General features: G+C 32.2%; 1 pseudogene; it reads right to left on the reverse strand.

The window, feature by feature from the left end:
* Window positions 1-612: 612 nt before the first annotated feature.
* Window positions 613-2927, reverse strand: LOC122723451 (annotated as a pseudogene).
* Between the last annotated feature and the right edge of the window lie 4928 nt (window positions 2928-7855).

Raw genomic sequence — 7855 nt, forward strand, 5'->3', positions numbered from 1 at the left:
GGAGTTCTAGGGGATCCCGGTCTTCTTTGTTTTCCTGGGAGTTCTAGGGGATCCCGGTCTTCTTTATTTTCCCGGGATGACCTCGGGGCCATGCCGGCTGTTTTTGCTCCAGGAGATCTTACGGGATCCTGGCCGTTTCTGTTTCGGGGTGACCTCGGGGCCCCGCCGGCTGTTTTTGCTCCAGGAGATCTTACGGGATCCTGGCCGTTTTTGTTCCGGGGTGACCTCGGGGCCCCGCCGGCTGTTTTTGCTCCAGGAGATCATACGGGATCCTGGCCATTTTTCTTTCGGGGTGACCTCGGGGCCCCGCCGGCTGTTTTTTGTTTTGTTTTCCCGGGAGTTCTAGGGGATCCTGGTCTTCTTTGCTCCGGGGTGACCTCGGGGCCCCGCCGGCTGTTTTTTGTTTTGTTTTCCCGGGAGTTCTAGGGGATCCCAGTCTTCTTTGCTCCGGGGTGACCTCGGGGCCCCGCCGGCTGTTTTTTGTTTTGTTTTCCCGGGAGTTCTAGGGGATCCCGGTCTTCTTTGCTCCGGGGTGACCTCGGGGCCCGCCGGCTGTTTTTTGTTTTGGGAGATCTTTTGAGATTCGCCAGCCTTGTACCTCTGAGGTCTCTATGTCTCAGGGTCTTCTGAAAGATTCAGGATTTTTCTGCAAAATAACAACTTGCACAGAGCACATATAACGAGGATGCTCGTTGTTAATTCAATAATATTCATCAATAAATAATATGCCGCACATGTCACTTGGTTTCATTTTTCAGATGCATGCAAGTATTAACTCATGCAATTTTAGAGATGCAACGAACAATACTTTTGCATGTGTAAGTTTCTCCATGATTTTTCAATCTATACAATGTGAGCAATTATTAGGATATCTAAACTCATAGAGATATATTTTAATTAAATTTAGTCTTACTATTTACATGCGAAGCATGCCATTTGGGTCCTGGAGCATATATATCATGGGCATTTAAAATAAGTAATTAAGGGCTTGTAAATTTTTCCCAATATGCTAATGACACGTGGCAAGTTATGTGTACCTTATTTCAACATCAATTGGCATGATTATCTAAAACGCGGCGAGCAGCACTTCAGATGAGTGTGAGCTCATGACGATAAGTGTAGCACCAGTTACTGTATCCCTTCGGCAATTAGATCCATTCCTTATTCTGCTGATAACAAAGAGAATAACAGGGAGACCAGGTGCGCAAATGCCCTGCTGTTCGTGCATTTGTGAGCCCAAGCTAGGTAGCCAACGAATAGATGACCTCATCATTACACATAATCCACTATTTTTACTGGTGTGGCTAGTCCACCGACCCTCCAAAGGGATTAATAGCAAATAAATGGTTGGTCCCCCTTGAGGAGCTTATCATAATCCAGTTACTATCATCATTGGGACAGTGCTTCCCATGAATCCAAGCATTATTTGAAAGCATTTATATTGTGGCCGTGAACTGAGGCAATAATTAAAAGGGTCCCACTAGGATAACACCAAAATAGGACTTGTGTGCTCTAAATTGGGCAATGACACATTTACTGACAATATCCCTGACAACAACCATCCCCATGTTATCTGGACAACGTCTTATATCCCATGTTACCTAGTGTCATAATTCCAGCGGCAAGTTGCTTGCTTGATTCTTTTGCATAACGTGCAACCAAACTGCTATTTGAATTGAAACCAGAAAAGCTTGCAGAAGGTGTTGGATGCTATGGGTTTACACGCCCAGAATTGGAAACTGCAATTGGACTTCCACTATAAGCCGGCCATCTGGAACCAACGGCAAGAAGACCATAGACTATACCCCCTGCACAAGGATAACCAGTGACTATAGGATTTGTAAGAATAGCATATTCTCTCTCCAGTATCGCCACATGAAAACATTGTATCAGAGCTGCATGAGAAATAGCAACAATTCGAGAGCTGCAGCTCGCAGAATAAACAGCTGATCTGAGCTTCAACACACGTACATAAGATTGGGATCTCAGGGAATAAAACAGAACGATGGTGGGCACTAAACTTAGCATTACTCAGATCATGGGGGTCAGGGGTGCTCTCATTATATGGTATAGTTAACCCATTCTTGAAAGGTGTTTCCTCCAGAAAGGGTCACACTAGTACAAACTACCAAAAGAGATCGGCTGTCTGCACACTTGTCTGCTGACTTCCTTGATGTTATTGGTTTTGGTGTCATTTGCAAGGATGAAACGGGGCCATCGCGCCTAAAATGTGAGTCCGAATGTTATCAGCTTCCTCAACATCCTAAACTCAAGAACCAGACCGACAACCCAGGAGAAAAACTCTCTGAATCACATCACCCTCATCCGACCTGAAATGTGAGCCCGATCACAAACACGGCTCCGACCTCGATCACATCCCAGCTCGAGCACGGGTCCGACCTCAACGAGCAGTCTATCACTGTGGCGGTCGAATTTTGCCAAGTTCCTTTCTGCTTTGCTAAACACGGCTCCGACCTCTAGCATTACGCGAACCACAGTAAAGAGCGGCAACTGGACGCGACGATCATTTTTATTCTTCCTGAACTGTGAGCCCGACCTCGAACACGACTCCGACCTCGATCACAGATCTAAGCTTGAGCACAGATCCGACCTTAATGAGTAATCTTATGCTGTGGTCGCCAGATTTGCCGAGCTCCTATCTGTCTTGCTATTCTGACCAACCAACTTGCTAATTCAAATCTTGAGGGCAGTCTGGCCATCCGATTAGGAATGCAGGATCGACCTCGAACATGACTTCGACCTCAGGCGTACATCTATCCGACTTCATGATTTCCATCCCGAGCTTGAGTTGTGAAGCACTGGACAAATAAAACTCACCCGGTTCTTGCCCCTTCTTTCTGTCGCACAATTTCACCATAGGAGTTTACCCAGGGTTTCTTGTCCGCTGTTGTTGGCTTTGTATCCATGGTGAAGCCAAAGCGAGGCCGTTCGCCGCCTTTCTGTTCTGGCTCGGGTTCATTGTCCCGGTCCCGCTCGAAGTCACGGTCACGCTCTTACTCTGGTTTAGATTCTCGCTCCAGCTCACGCTCCTAGTCTTTGTCCTCCCGATCTCGTTCCAAATTGTTCTCTTCATCCTCCTCCCCTTCTCGCAGCCTCAGCTCCGTTAGCCGCAGCCCTACTGCTCAAAGAAAGAGTTCTGCTGTAGTGGCTAAACGAGGTCGTTCTCCACACCTGCAATCTAGAAAAACTTCTCCGCCAAGGAAGATTTCTCCCATTCGTGAGTCTCTTGTTCTTCACATTGGCTCACTCAGCAGGAATGTGCATGAAGGCCATTTAAAAGAGATATTCAGTAACTTTGGTGAGGTTGTACATGTGGAGCTCCGCGACAAGGGGTTTCACCACCCCCAAAACCTATTGCTGCCGGCCTCGTAACCCCACCGACCTCCTTTTTCCTCATGGACTCCTCTTCTCTTTCTCTCGCCTTCTTCTTTTCTTTCTTTCTTTTTTTTATATATATATATACGGCCGACCTCAGAATTTCAACAAATACATATATTACTCACCCTTATTTCCTTTTACAGAAAATATTCACCAGACTTCAAAGGAAAAATCAGCCGTAATAAAATCTAATAAATATTAAAATAAATTATCTGAAAGACCATCAAAATATTCTTTATCACAATGAACCTTTCTTTTCGGCTGGGTTATCCGCTCAAACTTTCGTACCTTATGTGGATCTCAATGGGTGGATCTGGAAACTTTAGAGATAGTAAAATCTCTTTCGTTCCCACAGACGGCGCCATTTGATAACTCTGAATCTCCCTGGGCTCCCTATTTGATAGATCTGGTTCTCCCTCGTCCCTTGGTTTCTGGATCTGATTCCTTTTTGGGCTCCTTAATGGGTCTATCAAATGGGTCTCCATGTTCTATTTGATGAAAGGACCTGCAAAATAAGGGGAGACAGTCAGGGGTCTACCGGGGATGTCCCGGGGGAGACCCTCCGACGTTCAAGTCAGGTTTCATGAATTAGAAGAGCGTATTCAGGCAAGAGTTGCAGAGAATATAAAAATGGAGTCCAGGCAGGAGAGGAAAAAGAAGAAGAAGATACCCCCTTGCAAGAGAAGACCCCCAGTATATACTGCTTCCTGTCCTTGTCACTCAGGCCCGTACATACGGGCATGTCAGGCACCTGCTCCATGCGTAACGGCCATTTAATGCTCTCCAGAGAGCATGCGGGTAGAGCTGGTGAATGATTGGGCCTACTCCCTTATGGGGCTTGTGCTCATATCTGATCCGGATCATCCTGGGTTGCCGGCCCAGACTCAAGCTGCCTTTCGAACGTATGATCTGATGGGCTTTGGACCTGTGGCCTTCTTTAGGACCCGACCTTATTCCTGGGTTAGGAAAGATCTGGAGGTTATCAATGCCGATTGAAAATGTTTTGAGTCGGGTTAAAATTGTTAAAATTAAGTTTATATAATTTTTTATTATAATATTAGAAAAATATTACATATTATTAATTATTATCTATATTTTAATGGTTTATTATTAGGTTGGTATTTTAAAATTATTTCTTTACTGATATTTAATTAAGTGAGATTTTATATTTATTAATTTTATATAAATTTTGTAAATTTTATATAGGGATGCAAAGAATAGCAAAAATAAATTGATATACGGTGATAGGAGTTGGTTATGAAGTAATAACGATGAAGAGATATTGAACGTGATAAATTAATATAATAAATTAGTTCTTTAAATTTATATGAATATATATTAAATAATATATATATAGAGATATTTAACCTGATAAAAAATATATAAATTTTAAAAATAAAAGACTAAAATTTCTTTATATATACGGATTGAAATTACTAAAATTTAGGTTTATAAGTTTATATAATTTTTTTATTAAAATATTAGAAAAATATCACATATATTTAATGGTTATCGTACAATTTAATTGTTTATAATTAGGTTGGTATTATTAAAATATTTTGAAAAAAATATTATATATTTTATTTGATAAATTAATTTATGGGGAATGAAGTGGATAAAAATATTTAATAAACAAGTGCTTTAAATTTATATAAATAAAAAAAATTATATAGAGATATTTAATGTTATAAAAAATATAAAAATATTTAAAAAAATATTTAAATTTCATTACATATGTAGATTAAAAATATTTTAAGTTTGGATGAAATTGCTAAAATTTAGATTTTTAAGTTAATATAATTTTTTTTGTTATAATATTAGAAAAATATAATATATTATTAAGTTTTCTCGTATATTTTAATTATTTATAATTAAGTTTGTATTTTAGAAATATTTTTTAAAAAATATTATAAATTTTACCTGATAAATTAATTTATAGGGATAAAAATGAAAAAAAAATTAATAAATCAATAGTTTAAATTTATATGAATGTATATTAAATAAAAATTATATAGAGATAATTGAGGTAATAAAAAATATAAAAATTTTAAAAATAAAATTCTGAAATTTTTTTACTATGCCAATTGAAAATATTTTAAGGTGAGATTGAAATTGCTAAAATTTAGGTTTTTAAGTTTATATGATTTTTTATTGTAATATTAGAAAAATAACACATATTATGAATTTTCATTGTATATTTTAAAATATACAATTGTTTATAATTTGGTTGATATTATAAAAATATTTTTAAAAGAATATTATATATTTTGCCTCATAAAATAATTTATAGAGATAAAAATGAAAAAAATTAGCGTTTTAAATTTATATGAATGTATATTAAATAAAAATTATATAAAGATATTTAACGTGATAAAAAATTATGAAATTTTAAAAATAAAATACAAAATTTTTTTTATATATGCTGATTCAAAATATTTTAAGTCGGGTTAAAATTGTTAAAATTAAGTTTTTAAATTTATATAATTTTTTATTTTAATATTAAAAAAATATCACATATTATTAATTGTCATCGTATATTTTAATGGTTTATAATTAAGTTGATATTATAAAAATATTTTTATATAAATTATTAAATGAGATTTTATATCTTTTGATTTTACTTAAATTTTGTAGTTTTTATACAGGGATGCAAAGAATAAAAAATAAATTGATGTATAAGAAAAGGAGTTAATTACTACGCAATGGCGATATAGAAATATTTAATGTGATAAATTAATATAATAAATTAGTTCTTTAAATTTATATGAATATATATTAAAGAAAATTATATATAGATATTTAATGTGATAAAAAATATAAAAATTTTAAAAATAAAATGCTGAAATTTCTTTATATATGCTAATTGAAAATATTTTAAGTCGGGTTAAAATTGCTAAAATTAGGTTTTAAAATTTATATAATTTTTTATTACAATATTAGAAAAATATCACATATTATTAATTGTTATAGTATATTTTAATGGTTTATAATTAAGTTAGTATTGTAAAAATATCTTTTAAAAGAAATAATTTCTTAGTGATATTTAATTAAATGAGATTTTATATCTATTAATTTTAGGTAAATTTTAAAAATTTTATATAGAGATGCAAAGAATAGCAAAAATAAGTTAATTATGAAGCAATAGCTATGTTGAGATATTTAACGTGATAAATTAATATAATAAATTAGTTGTTTAAATTTATATAAACATATTTAACGTAATAAAAATATCAAAATTTTAAAAATAAAAGGCTGAAATTTTCTTTATATATATTGATTGAAAATATTTTAAGAACGGTTGAAATTGCTAAAATTTAGATTTTTAAGGTTATATAATTTTTTATTGCAATATATTAGAAAAGTATCGCATATTTTTAATTGTTATCGTGTAATTTAATTATTAATAATTAGGTTGGTATTATAAAAATATCTTTTAAAATAATATTATATATTTTACTTGATAAATTAATTTATAAAGATTAAAATGGACAAAAAAAATAATAAATAAGTAATTTAAATTTATATTAATGCACTTTGAAAAAAAATTATATAGAGATATTTAATGTGATAAAAAAATGAAAATTTTAAAAATAAAATGCTGAAATTTCTTTATATATGCATATTGAAAATATTGTAAGTCTGGTTGAAATTGCTAAATTTAGGTTTATGAGTTTATATAATTTTTTTATTATAATATTAGAAAAATATCAAATTTTTAATTGTTATTGTATAATTTAATTGTTTAAAATTAAGTTGATATTATAAAAATATTTTTTTAAAATATATTTCTTTAGTGATATTTAATTAAGTGAGATTTTATATTTATTGATTTTATGTAAATTTTGTATATATAGGGATGTAAAGAATGACAAAAATAAATTGATATATAGTGATAGGAGTTGATTATGAAGTAATGGCGATGTAGAGATATTTAACAAATTAATATGATAAATTAGTTCTTTAAATTTTTATGAATATATATTAAATAAAAATTATATAGAGATATTTAACCTGATAAAAAAATATAAAAATTTTAAAAATAGAAGACTAAAATTTCTTTATATATGATGATTGAAAATATTTTAAGTCGGGTTGAAATTGCTAAAATTTAGATTTATGAGTTTATATAATTTTTTTACTATAATATTAGAAAAATATCACATATTTTTAATTGTTATCGTATAATTTAATTGTTTATAATTAGGTTGATATTATAAAAATATTTTTTTTAAAAAATATTATATATTTTACTTATAAATTAATTTATAGGGATTGAAGTGGATAAAAATATTTAATAAATAAGTGTTTTAAATTTATATGACTAAAAAAATTATATAGAGATATTTACTGTTATAAAAAATATAAAAATATTTAAAAAAAATGTTGAAATTTCAGTATGTAGATAAAAAATATTTAAAGTTTGGATGAAATTCCTAAAATTTAGTTTTTTTAAGTT

This window comes from Manihot esculenta, chromosome 4 (assembly GCF_001659605.2).
Source record: "Manihot esculenta cultivar AM560-2 chromosome 4, M.esculenta_v8, whole genome shotgun sequence".
NCBI classification, from domain to species: domain Eukaryota; kingdom Viridiplantae; phylum Streptophyta; class Magnoliopsida; order Malpighiales; family Euphorbiaceae; genus Manihot; species Manihot esculenta.